This window comes from Dinoponera quadriceps, unplaced genomic scaffold (genome assembly GCF_001313825.1).
Source record: "Dinoponera quadriceps isolate SergipeBrazil2010 unplaced genomic scaffold, ASM131382v1 scaffold2102, whole genome shotgun sequence".
Lineage (NCBI taxonomy): Eukaryota > Metazoa > Arthropoda > Insecta > Hymenoptera > Formicidae > Dinoponera > Dinoponera quadriceps.
This window is the reverse complement of record NW_014556306.1, coordinates 119,103-132,122: the sequence shown is the minus strand read 5'-3', so window position 1 is coordinate 132,122 and position 13,020 is coordinate 119,103. Positions and strand designations below refer to the sequence as shown.

The following is a 13,020-nucleotide window of genomic DNA, read 5'->3' as shown; positions in this document are numbered from 1 at the left end:
CGACACGCCGGCGAATCCTTTCGAGTTTGAACTCGGCAAATCTACGGAAGCGAACTTTAAATTACACAAGCCAGCGGCACAAAACAAAGTTTTCCTTTCTGCGTTTCTGGCTGACTCTCGAGCACACACTCACTCTCCGGGCACTCGGCCGAGCACTCGGTCGAGTACTTGAGGCTCTAAAGAGCGGATAGTTTAAACTTCGGCTACTGTATAAAGTAGTCCGACTAACATCGGCTGTGTGGCCTCAAGTGCATTAAGCCCGTCGAGTTTCTATTACGTCGGTAGATCGGAAGAGATATGGACAGCTTGATCCGACGAAAAATCTTTCAGCTGTGAGTCTTGCCAGATCTTCGTTAATCATCGTTGACCTGCCGAAGTTCCCTTGGGTGTTGGTTTTTTCGTTCACGAATCATATATCTCGTGTAATTATTAGTAGAATAATATCGAATATTGCATCCCTCACGCTATTTATAAAGTTGCGTAATCATTCAAATTTTCATGTCGCGTTGTTTATATCTGTCTTACGAGCTAATTTCTCCTTAACTCTCTATCATTTCTTACAATTTCTCCTGAAAATATAAACGCCACCTTGAGAAACGTTAATCTATTTTGAGCTATAAAGCGCAGCACATTTGAAATCGCCGTGTAAGTTCTTTTTATAATCTTTCCGTTTATTTTCGACGAGGTTTCTTTGAACAGGTCTTGCTTTATAAAACGGACGTATCTCTTCGTCGCTTGTATATTCTCACGACGTCTTCCAGTCGGACAAAGTAGACTTTTTCTTTCGGGTCGATAACCGTGTTGGCGTTTTAAATTGAGTTGTCGAACGATCGAGTTAATGGAGAACGGAGATTAGGCCAAAATGGGCATATCGGTACGACGCGGAAGAAGCGTAATTGAACGCGACCAAAGTGACTTACTTGCAAGACGATCTATAAATACGTGCGCGGCCGCGTTGCCGCTACTCTCGTAAGCTTTACTTTATTAATTCAAGTTTCCTCGTGCCTTCGCGCCTCGCGTTTCGCATCGTTCCGCCAGCTCCGTCCAGCTGTCCTAGAAATCCGCGGCCAATTGTAAGTGAACCGTGCGGGTCAAATAACTTAATTCAAAGTAAGTGGAAATATTAATCTAATGCAAACGGTCACGGCTCACGGAGTACTAGAAAAAAATTTATTAGATTATAGATAAGCATCATTCTTTCACACCGTATAAATGTGAGTCTTCTGCCTATTATTTTAAATATCTAGGCAATTACTGTTATTTTAAATGTTACACGGCAAAAAATAATTCAGTTCGTGTGACTGAATTTCGGTCATGACAATCGAAATTTTCTGTTATCTGGGGACCAAATGAAAACTTGATTGTAGAAACAGAAACATTCCTATAGAATGCTTCCGCTGCTCGGACAATTGTACTCGGTTATCTTAATCAAGTTAACATTGCTGCTCGACAAAAATATTATTCTTTTCCTGGTGGGACTCGAAACTTCTTGGTTCCGAGATTATCACCTGCAGAACCACTAATGCTGTTGATATGTCGTATCCAACGGCAGTACATGTTGCATTAACGCATTTAGATGAGAAAATTTCGGTTCCCCGAACTGAAAGCACTTGTTGATATAAACAGCCTTTCAGCTAGTGAAAAAAGGCTACATGTGACCGAAACTCAATTAACTGAATATTTTCGGTTACCATAATCGAGTTAGTTTTTTTCCGTGTGGGGCAAGAAATAACAGGAGAAAAAAGCATTATATGTTTGAACTTCCAAAGCTACTCGCGATTCGAGGCACTGTCTTAAAAATATTTCTCGTTTCTGAATCAGTCAAATATGGTTTTCGTTCAATCGATAGAAAAATCGTACAATTATTCGTGCAGTTATTGAAAATGTTGCTCGAGATTACGCTTTGAATAAAAAAATCTTTTTCAAGCCTCGTTTAATAAAAAAAAAAAAGGGAAAAAAATGAAGTCGACCAACGTTGACGATCTCCTCCTCTTCGCAACCTTCACGCGCTCTCTCGGCGTTCTACATGCGAAAATGAAAATGTTCGCCCGTCAGTGAAATAGCATTTTGTCGGTGTACCGTGTTTTCTCGGGCGTATTTACGTCAACCGAGTGACATTGACGAACAAGTACCTCGCAGGATCGTGTGAAATACGAAAAGAGCGCTGACACGAGGGCGATTCCGGCAAAAACCGCGCGCCAAGGTAAAACGCGAAGACGTCTTCGTTGAGCGGAATCTTCTTCGGGTTTTTCCCATTCCGTCCTCGCGAAAGATTTCCAACTTTTTCGGCTGACATACCCGGCTTCTTCTTGTGCGTCACGCGATATTACGCCGTGTGCTTGATTGAAAGTTCATCTAGATATCGCCGCAAGTATATTTCCCTCTCTAATCGCGATCGACAGTTTTTTCAGCATTCTCCGGAATAATTCCGTAGCTCTGAAATATATGACGCGAATTTTTTTCGTCGACGATAAAACAGATCCCGGATGGCCATTCTTCCTAATTTTGAGATAATAAATTTCGACGCGCCGTATCGCTGCCGACTTTCCGAGGAGGTCGCGCGTCTCCCAGGTGCCGATATAGGCGCGCGATAGTGGTCGCCTAAGCGATAACCTAGATTCGACGACGCATAAAATAGAATGCGATCGAAAGTTGAAAGAGGAGAAGATACACACGAGAGAGAGAGAGAGAGAGAGAGAGAGCGACGAAGGTGTAACAGGAAGAAGAAGAGAGAACATCTCACCTTCCGCGGGACGCATCGACACCTATTACGTGCGCATAGATATCGCGGAGGCATCGTGTTTCGTACAGATAGCACTTTTACGTCGTCGTCGGCAGCGTCTTATCGCATATCTTCTTCACGAGTCACTTTCCCGAATAAACGTTGGCACGAAATAGCTGCTCCCCGAGGATCCCACTTAGTCTCTGTTATAAAACAAAAGGTGCCCGCCACGAATCCGTCAAATCGCGAGAGCCAATGATCTCGAAAATATGATCGTCGTCGAGATTACGGTATCAAGTCGACGCGCCGCGTGGGAGCTCGACGAGGAAGCCTTGTCGGGTTCTCACGAAGCTCTCGGATTTGGCACCTATCGTGAAATACTGATCCGGGGAATGCGAAGGGGATAGCTCCGGCTGACGTAGGCGGCAATCTTTACGAATTTATCTGTATTGATCACGAAAATACTTATGTCGAATTTTATTCATTCCGAAAAGTTCGCCTGAGTAGTTCGGTTATCGAATGAGATTTATAATTAACGGTGATTAAAATATAAAATCTAAGAGAATGTCGGATGTTTGCGAATATTGTATGTTGAGGGAGACAGATTAAGATTACGCCGGTGATTAATTTCAGATATTAAAAGTTTCACGTGTTTAAGAAAGTAAGCCTCTCCTTCTCCGCCGTTTATCATGATCAAATTCTAATGAACGTTACGGAGTAGGGGATATCCCGGTAACGAATAAGCTGATCCGTTCCCTGTTCAATTACGTTTCTATCGATTACGTCGGATCACAGTGACACAAGTGATGTACGAATTACCGTTCACGTGGAACATTGATGAGCATTAAGTCGGTACAAAATGTGCGGGTTGACATTAAAACCGTTAAAGTCTGACGTTCTGGAGGAGTAATTTTAAAAAGGCCCAAATCCTCGAGAGAAGATAATAGTGTGATTATATTAAACTCAGTTTTTTCGCCTCGCGTAACTTTCGAGTCCTATGTATCCGTCGCTATTCCGGAAACCTATTAAATCAGGTTTCGTTCATTACGGTTCCCTATCGATCTTCGTCCTTTCTATTACCCGTCTCTCCGACGACGTGGACGACGCGATCCACGAGAGACGACGTGTGCACGGAGCGATTGTTTTCCGGCGGAATGAAGAAGAGAGAGTTTCACCGTCGTTTCTCTCAATATCAAGTGTTCGAGACTTGATAATGCATTCCTGAAATTACCGACTCGATTAAACATCCCGCCGCTGTGGTATCCCGACTACGATAAGCCCGGCTGTTGAAACAATTTCAGCCGTAAGGTCGACAGCGGATTAGCGGTTCATCGGGAGCGCAATTACGGGAGCGGGTGGTCTCCTTTCTCAGGAGACTCTCTCGGAGTTTGCGGCGCGAGCGAGCGAAACACACGGCGAAATCTTATTACGTCGCGCCGTAACCGGGATCAGGAGCGTAACTCTCGGGGAGAGGACCGGCGTAGATAGGAAACTGCGTCGACGACAACGATGATGACGACGCGGCATGTTTCATCCGACTTTCATGAGAAAATGCCATTTTTACGTGCGACCACCGGCCTTATGATTCGCGCTATAACGGCCATTCGAGACAAAGGCGACCGAGAGTATCGCCGGGGAAAAGTCGCGGCCTTTAAATCACGCATTGAAACGCCTCTCGCGTGAAAGTTTTCCTAAATATGTAAAAGCGGCCCGAGAGGTCCCCCAGGGAATAATTCAGGACTCGGATGCGTTAAACTCGAGCGGCACAGACGGACGATTTCTTCTCCGCTTGATTTCTCACGTGGATTTTACTTCATGGCGATCCTGACGTTTCTCTTCGGGTGGGAGTTTCTTCTTTTCTGTTTTATTTTTCCTTTCGCTCATAAAGAACAGCATTCGTTTTTTCTTTTGGATCGAACGGTCGGCCAGCGAATTCGCCGAAGAATCCGCGCGAATTCGATGGAAAACCCGCGACACTTCATACAGACATTCTCTCGGCTCGGTCCTTCGCGAAAACTTCTGGCTTCGGAGTCATAAAGCGAATTTCTTCCGACGCAGGAATCCCGGAAAACTTTTATTGCTTTTGCAAAGACGGCGAGGAATGTTGGCAGAGTGAATGAAAACGGAGGGGAGAGGGAGAAAAAGAGAGAAGAAATGTATATCAGAGCGTAAATTCAGATTAACAAAATAATCTCGATATTAGTGTACAATTTTTAAATTTAATAACGTGCTTGGAGATATTGCACATCGCGGGATTTTTCGCGTGGAATGATAATATCGTCGATGTTCGGCTTTCTGGCCGAGAGAAAACGTCGAAAGAGACGAGAGAAGAAAAGAGGGAGAGAGAGAGACTCGCGTTATAATATATTTTTCTTAGATCGCGGAACGAGCCGTGCTGAAAAATTTCCTTTTTACGACTGCCCGTTTCTTCTTTTGCGATATAACGAGCTATTCGAGCTAAAGACTTCTTCGCCGCGGAATCGTTATGGCCGCGCGAGAATATCTGACACTAAAAAGGCACGCTTAGCGGGTATACTTTCGTGGGAAAAGCGCAGCGGCCGTCATCCATATCAGGATCGGTGCAGTGATTACGCGAAGACAAAGAGAGCTTTGTCTCCTTTGAATCAAAAGCGGCCTGTCTACGAGCTCGTTGTAACAAATAAACGCGCTCCTCCTCCTTTCCATTAATATTTCTCTCGGAGACGTCCATCGATGGTCGCTTCGATTCGAGAGGGTTTTGATTGATCGTCGTGACGCTCGAATAATCGGCATTAGCGCATCATTTAACTATCGTTTTTTGCCGCCGTGTCTCGATATTATGCGTTAGAATATTACGAAACATCATTTAAATTTAACGGACGCAATGTATCATTTTCGCGACGAAGTGCTACCGAGGAACGTTTAACTATTCATTTGAAAGATTCTTTGATAATTCATCATGACACATCTATTCGGGACGCGCATGAATTTTCGGAAATATCGCGGTTAAAATGCAGTAGGAATTTGAACGTTCAGGAATCGCGTCCCCTCTCCCACGTGAGAAATCGGCGCGTGAAATTTACACGCGAGCGTTTTCGATGCGCTCGACGGTGGAGATAAACGCGGCGATAATGCAGCGGGTGCGAGCATTTTATTCGTCGAAAGTGCGATGGAAATCTGCGCTTTGTGTAACGCTCGGTGATCGCGGTTACAGAACCAACGTCTGTCTGCGCGCACCACGTGCGCTCGCATGAACACCAAGGTGGAACTCCTCAGACCTCGTAAGAGTAACTTTCTCCTCCGTTGAGCATTACGTAACCACGCACACTCCGGCATCTTTCGGCCGCGCGGACGTTAAGTGGAAAAATAAGAATACCGTGAGACAGTCAGCGTGGAGTTTTTCATCGTTCTCGCGGTGAATAATATGCGACAGACGCGTTTCTGTTGTTACACGCCGATTTTTCCGAACTTTGCGCTTCAGTGAACATTTCCTCCTTTTCATTCTCCCGCGATGGGAAATAACATGATATCTTTTGGGAATTAAAACGTTTTATACAAAGAGGAAACGGGGAAGAGAGCGTTAAAGACACGTGTGTGTCGCTGGATCTGCTTTTCATTCTTTTGTGAAAATTTTATGAAAATCGTAACGAAAGTTTCGCGAAACTGTAATTACATATTTACATTTATGTCAGGGGACAGACGCGATGTGTGATATTAAATCTGCAACCGCGGCTGTGTTTCGAAAGTTTTTACTCGCGTGATGGATTCAGATTCATAATACACGTGGATTTCCTTTACAGCTTTTGCGCATTAATATTTCACATCGATGAAATAATTGAAATCTTTCCAAACATCCATTAGTTCTCGTTAATCAGCTTGCCGTTGGTCGTCGCGCTGCTGCTATCGCGCGCGAAGCACGGCGACGTAACATTGGCGAATCATTATCGAAATGAGGAAGTGATCACGGGCGATCTTCTCTTGGCCGCCATTTCTCCTCGCCTCGATTTTTCCTCGCCTTTCTAATTTTCTATCGAGCGACACGTGCCACGGCAGCGGCGTAATTTGTGGCTCCGGTTCGCTGACAGTGCGATCTAATTAATTCCGCGAAATTACGACCAGTCGTTCACTTGGTTAAGCGTGACTTTCTAACGCGTCGTATGCGTACTTCCGTTTCACGACGCGGGGCAGGCCCGAGCTTGTAAACACACAGCACAGACCGAAATAGGGTACCCATATTAATAGCCCGTCCGAAGTGTATCTGGTTAGAGGACGGCGGGATACTCGCCAGGATGAGAGGTCAGCTCGTATACACGAGTAGCGGAGACAGGTATATGAATAAGATGCGGATGAACTCGACGTTACAGTTTCGAACCCCTGGAACCGGTCCAACAGCGTCAATCAGTTCCCTTCTCATTATTTTCGAAATCGGTCCCCCCTCTTCGCCATTTTCGAAAGGCGTTGATCGTTCTCTTAACTCGAGACCAATCGGTGAGAGAAGACTTTGAATTTTATAAACTTCTATTTTAATCACACATCATTTTCGACACTTTCGCGAAGGAAAAGTCGATTTGTCGAGGATCTTCGTGAAAAAATTGATCGCTAGGTTTCTGGAGGAAGAAACTTCTACCTTAGTGTATCTCAATTAAAAAAACACGTCGTATAATATTTTTTTGTACTTCGGGCATACACAATCAAAGGGTGAGGTTAACGAGAAACGTCACTTAATCAAACACGCACCACGACATGTGGATCTCCGACGGATGTGAGTGCCTTTACCTTGCATGAGCCATGCGTTTTCGTCACACTCGCCACGTGACAAGGATGTAAACCACCAGGGTTGAAAGTCCTCCTCCTCCTTCTCCTCTTTATCGTGAATTCGTCGCTCGATTCGTGAGAGAGATCGGTTCTTGATCTTCGGGAACGCTTATCGTTACGATGACAAACACTCGTTGAACAGCAATCAGAGAACAATAACACCAAATTGCTCGTTCGGCACTTCTTCCGGTTTACCGTAACGCGCGCGCGAAACTTGGCGGGATCGCGCGAGATATGCGCGGAATATAAGGTGCGAGACGCGTGACTATCGCGAGTGATCGCGCGCGTTGTAATTTCGCCTGATGAGTCTAGTCGCCGAGGCTTACGTCAACGAGGACCACGACGACGACATCGACGACGACGTTGACGGCGCTGACGCCAGTCGACGAAGCAGTCGACGTACGCCAGGCGGGGATGCGATACCCCCGTAGGAGGGGTTAGCAATGGCGCTGCGAGAGCAGGGTGCGGAGTTGAGGTGAGGCGAACCTGGGCGCAGGTTCGTACGCGATTATTTAGCGCTCGCACGAATCTTCGGGAACTTCCACTCGCTCTGCATGAGACGGTCGTTCAAATGAGCGCCCAGCTCTTCCTCGTGATCGTTTCCGTCCACGTTTCTCTCGCTAAATCGTGATCTCCTGAGAACACTCGCGAACAACGCTGAATTTCGTTACCTGCCTCTCTCTCTCTCTCTCTCTCTCTCTCTTTTCCTCTACGTTCGAGCGCAGTTGAATGTATCGTACGTTTAAGGGCGTCAAAATTATGACTCGAAGACTTTTCCTCAATCGCGACTCCTAGTCGATACTCTCCTGCTACGTTCTCAGAGGCACCGTCTGAGTCGGTGATATCTAAGCTCGGTCTAGCGGTTGGCACGGGAAACAGGTGACTGATGTGACGAGGTCGATTTTCTAGACGTTTCTCGCAACATGCTGGGCTATTCAGACATGGACGAAGAAACGAGCCCAAGTTGTTTGAACATCGGCAAATTCGCTGCTGCACGCTACATTTATTTTCGTCACTTTTGTTTGGAAATCAGCGCAGACGGTCGGCCGGATCGCCTTCGAGGAAGAATTTCCAAGCGCGCTGACCGCTCGTGCTGGACAATTTTTTTCGACGTTAAATTCGCCCGAACATATTAAGGAATTTCGCGAACGGAGGTGCAACTGCGTGAGCTACTTCCTTAATTTATTTTTCACAGCACGGTATTTATCGGTCGCGCCGCGGGAATGCTTTTAACTAATAACTCGCCTGTGACGGCACTCTCCGCCGTGAAAATTACGGAATTTCCTTGAACAACGTAAAACGGATAGTAGCCGGCGGCTCGTTAAGTCGCAAAGCGTGGATAATCTTCTCGTGAAATGAGAATCTTGATTCGTATCGCCGTAATGCAGCGTGCGTGGAATGACACTCATTCCGAACAGCAGCGATTCGACGATGAATAGTAGCGATTCGATTACGTCCCTCGGATCTCCGTGTGTGTGAAGATGCAAATGACATCTGACTAAATCGTGTAATCTTGCGACCTGAAACTTGTTGAAAAATTACACAGGATTTTGTAATGTGGAAAATATTTCGACTTTCTCTCTTTCTCTCTCTTGTAATGATTTTCAATTTGCGTATATATATATATATATATATATATATATATATACCACATGCAACATATTATATTTATTATCATTACTATTCAAACACATTATTTTATGTTGGTTTTCCGTTAATTTTTTAAAGACGTTTAGTCGCGTCTAAAGTAACTTCTTGACATCCCATATAGAGTTATCGGCATTACGTCACGTGTGATCGCTATTTCACATTTATTGTAATGTTTATTTAAGGAGCGAGCACACAGAGTACCCTTAAGTTGCATCCGCCTTGTAAATTATGAATCGCGCTTTAATCGAACTCGCCGCCTCAGCGGCTGAACTCGTTGAAGTTCGATACTAATGCATACAAATGCTGCATTTGGTCCTGTAATTTGATTAAAGATGGCGCTTCCTCATATTTGATTATACGATCCGCTTATTGACTTTTGTATTATCGCGCCTGACACGTGGATGCCTCCGCGCGTCACGACGTTTCGGTTCGTTACGAATGAAAATTAATACACGCGGATTATTCTCGCGTTTATTCCGCCACGATTATTTTCCGTTTGTGGGAACAATTTATATTCCGATATATATATACGTATATATTTGTTCGTTGGAAATTGCGCTGCCAAGCATCGATGTTATCAGAGTGCTGTAGCATTGCGTTGATAGATATTTTCATTGTTCAAGTAAAAGATTTAACTAGATTTCCACCGACCTCACCGAGCCACTCGGTTTCCTCCCTCTTTTTATTCGCAAATTATTTTCTGAATGAATCAAAACACATGTTCGCCCGATTATCAATAGAATAATTACATAATACCGCACGTGTGCGCACGCGCGCGAGAAATTGTAAAAAAAGGAACTGCTACCACGAAGTTCGATAACTTCGTCGAACGGACTCACGACGCAATAAACCGTATCGAATTCCATAGATCTTTGTCAGTTGGCGTACATTCGGATAAGTTATCGCGAGCCACCGGGCTCGTCATTAATATCAATCTTCCTGCCGCTCTCCGTACCACGAACGGAACTCTCCCTCTCTCTCTCTTTCTCTCTTTCTCGTGCGCGCGCGTCTCTATATCCGCGCTCTGTACGCTCTGCCGAAATGTTTGGAGGCGTAATTGCGTTCAGATCTTCGTGATTCACGCGCACGTCTCCCTTGTAAATAATGCCGCCTAAATGCATTTGACGTTTGAGACGTGCTCTCATCGAGAGCGCATTCGTACGAACCACTACGAGCCGTGCCGCTTTGTTCTCCAGTAATATCAGCGACGGCGTTTAGCTCCATCATGCAGTCTGGTCTCTACCCCAGAACGAGTCGACATGGCGCCTGCGCCCCTTTCCGGGGCATCGGGTGGTGGAGGCGGCGGTTTTCGGAGGGTGGATGGCGAATATTGACGTGTCGCAGGCGAGCCAGAGGTTAGCAGGTGGCAGGAGCTTTAGCGAGGCCAAGGGCTCCTGGGGGCAAACGAGGGGCGGAAACAAACTCGAGGATACGGCGTTTACTACGCCGCGTGTTGGGATGGACCCCTCACGCCGGTCGTAGTTGAGAAATATCTCTCGATGCGTCGGATCGATTTCCTTTCCTTTCGTGTACTAATTGCGTGCGCACGCGTCAGTGTCATTCGCGTCCGCGAATCTCACGAAAAGAGCGGAGCTTGTGACAACCGGCCGCTTTTCAGCTTGGCTCACGCCGCAGTGCGGTCGAGGGGATTCAATGAGGGGTTGTTGGACGATTATTTGTTAACTCCGACTTTGCGTAAAAAGAGAAAAAGGAGGATGAAAAGGAGAGGATATTCGAGCGAATATGAAAACAAAACGAGCGGGAGAACTCGGATGATATAAGGACCGTGATGATAGACGTTGGCTGTTGTTTTCGAGATTTGAGAGATCGCGTCGTAATTTTTACCCTCGAGGAGAGATAGGAAATCGTTATTTATTCGCGCGGATCCGGCCGTTGCACGGCGAATTTCTGTTGTTATTTGCAGTCGACTGGTTTATCGCTCGTAGTAATCATATTTCAGTCGCGAAAAAATAGAAAGAGAACGGAAAAATTGCACGCGGTAAAATTCTGTTGCGAAGACAAAAACCGAAGAGAAGAAAAACGGCCGGCGGATCGACGAAGATTCCGAAATAAAATTCACCCATGTTCGGAACGCGCGTACAATTTAACGACGTCGTGCATTTAACGACGTCGTTTCGTTATAGACGCGAATTCGACGTAGACGACGATCGACTTTAGGTGGCGACAATTTTGATTTCATGCTGTTCACCCGATGAAATTGTATGCGGGCGTCGGAATATCGGATTATCGGCGGCACGAGTCATTTGAAAACATGTTGTTTGCAATCAGTACGCTGATATCGAGTTCCCAATTATCACAGCCTGTTGTGCGTGCGTGCGTCTCGTCCGCCCGTCGCTGCGCCTTGATCGTGTCATTTCGCTAGTTCTTGCGAGAATCTGTCGTATCGCGACGAATGCAATTACAATAACACGCGACAACGGCGCATCGAAGAGAGGGATTCGCTAAACAAACGTTAAACAGCGTCAAGTAAAATTCTTAAAATAACACAAAATCTTCGCCTTTTTCAATCTTTAGATACGTTGTTGTTTTTGCTACAGTAATAAAAAAACATTTCTTTCTTATTAGGCAGAAATATGTAAAAATGAACCCTTGTGCGACACTGTACGTCGTTGTATCATTAAATGGTTTATTAATTCGCAATTCTTAAAATTATATAAGAACCTTTGCACATTTTCCAATTTTTGTAGAAGGATGTTGTATATTCTATTATACTAAAAAAAAAATAACACATCTTTCTTATTAATAATATAAACATAAATACGAGCCTCCGCGCGATACCGTAAAGGAGACTGGGATAGGTTCGGTAATTTTTCAGAATTTTCGTGTTAAAACTTGTCAGAAAACTATTGTGATTTACGAAACAATGATAATAACGACAACAGTCATTTTTATTTTTATGCTATCAAAAACCCTGTAATCTGTATAATTCCGTTTGTAATAACCAAAATACCAACATGGAGCATTTGTGCGAAGTTGCCACGGTACCGAGGTATGTTTGAAAGCGCTCCGGGGCAGGTCAACATTATATATAACAAATACAATTGTGCATATTGAGAGATATATATACATACACACGTCTAAAACTATTTAGTAATAAATGAGAAGTTATTTATAACATATTTTTGATATTCAGAATATAGTGAATTTTTTTTATTAATTACATTAGCGTATTTACATTATGTTAACGCAGTTGGCACATGATATCATTTGTCTGTACTATTCTCGTGTTGAACGTACTGTAGTTACACGTAATACGTAATACCGAGAACATAATAACAACAACAAATTAATAATACAAGAGAATAAACTGGAATATTGATACTTTATTTAATTAAATTATTCAGTGCTTCGAAATATAACTTATAAGCTCCAAGACTTTTTAAATAAACAATCTCATCCAAGCAATCTTCGATAAAACTGGCAACAATTTTACTATTCATTATATTAATTAAGCAACTGTACGTTTGGTACAAGTATTTTAAAGCAAATAACTATAAAGATACTTACTTTTAGCTTATCTACTGATACGTAATAAATTACAAAGTACATCTCCGATAAGCAATTGGTGAAAAGCAGCGAATTAGTCTGCTTCGCAGTGAATTAATCTAATTATCTAATCTGCCTTATCTATTTATTTTTTCGATTTCAATAATGTTATCAATGAAAATTACTTTTTTACGCAAAACAGCATATCATTAGCTGCAGAAAACTTCATTCTACTATCTAACGTCATTTAGATTTATTCAGTCACGATGAAGAATATTAAGAGAAAAGTTCGAGACGTTCGAAAATTTACTAGGCTGGTCTCGAAACAGATTTCTTTTTTTGTTAAT

General features: G+C 44.0%; 1 protein-coding gene across 1 annotated transcript in view; it reads left to right on the top strand.

Annotated features, from left to right (window-relative positions):
* The first annotated feature begins 248 nt into the window (after positions 1-248).
* Positions 249-13,020, top strand: part of LOC106747241 (natterin-3-like) — a 62,425-nt gene continuing 49,653 nt past the window's right edge. Inside the window, exon 1 of the mRNA XM_014624592.1 lies at positions 249-332. The gene's annotated coding sequence lies outside the window, so the exon portion shown is untranslated. The remainder of the gene's footprint in view (positions 333-13,020) is intronic.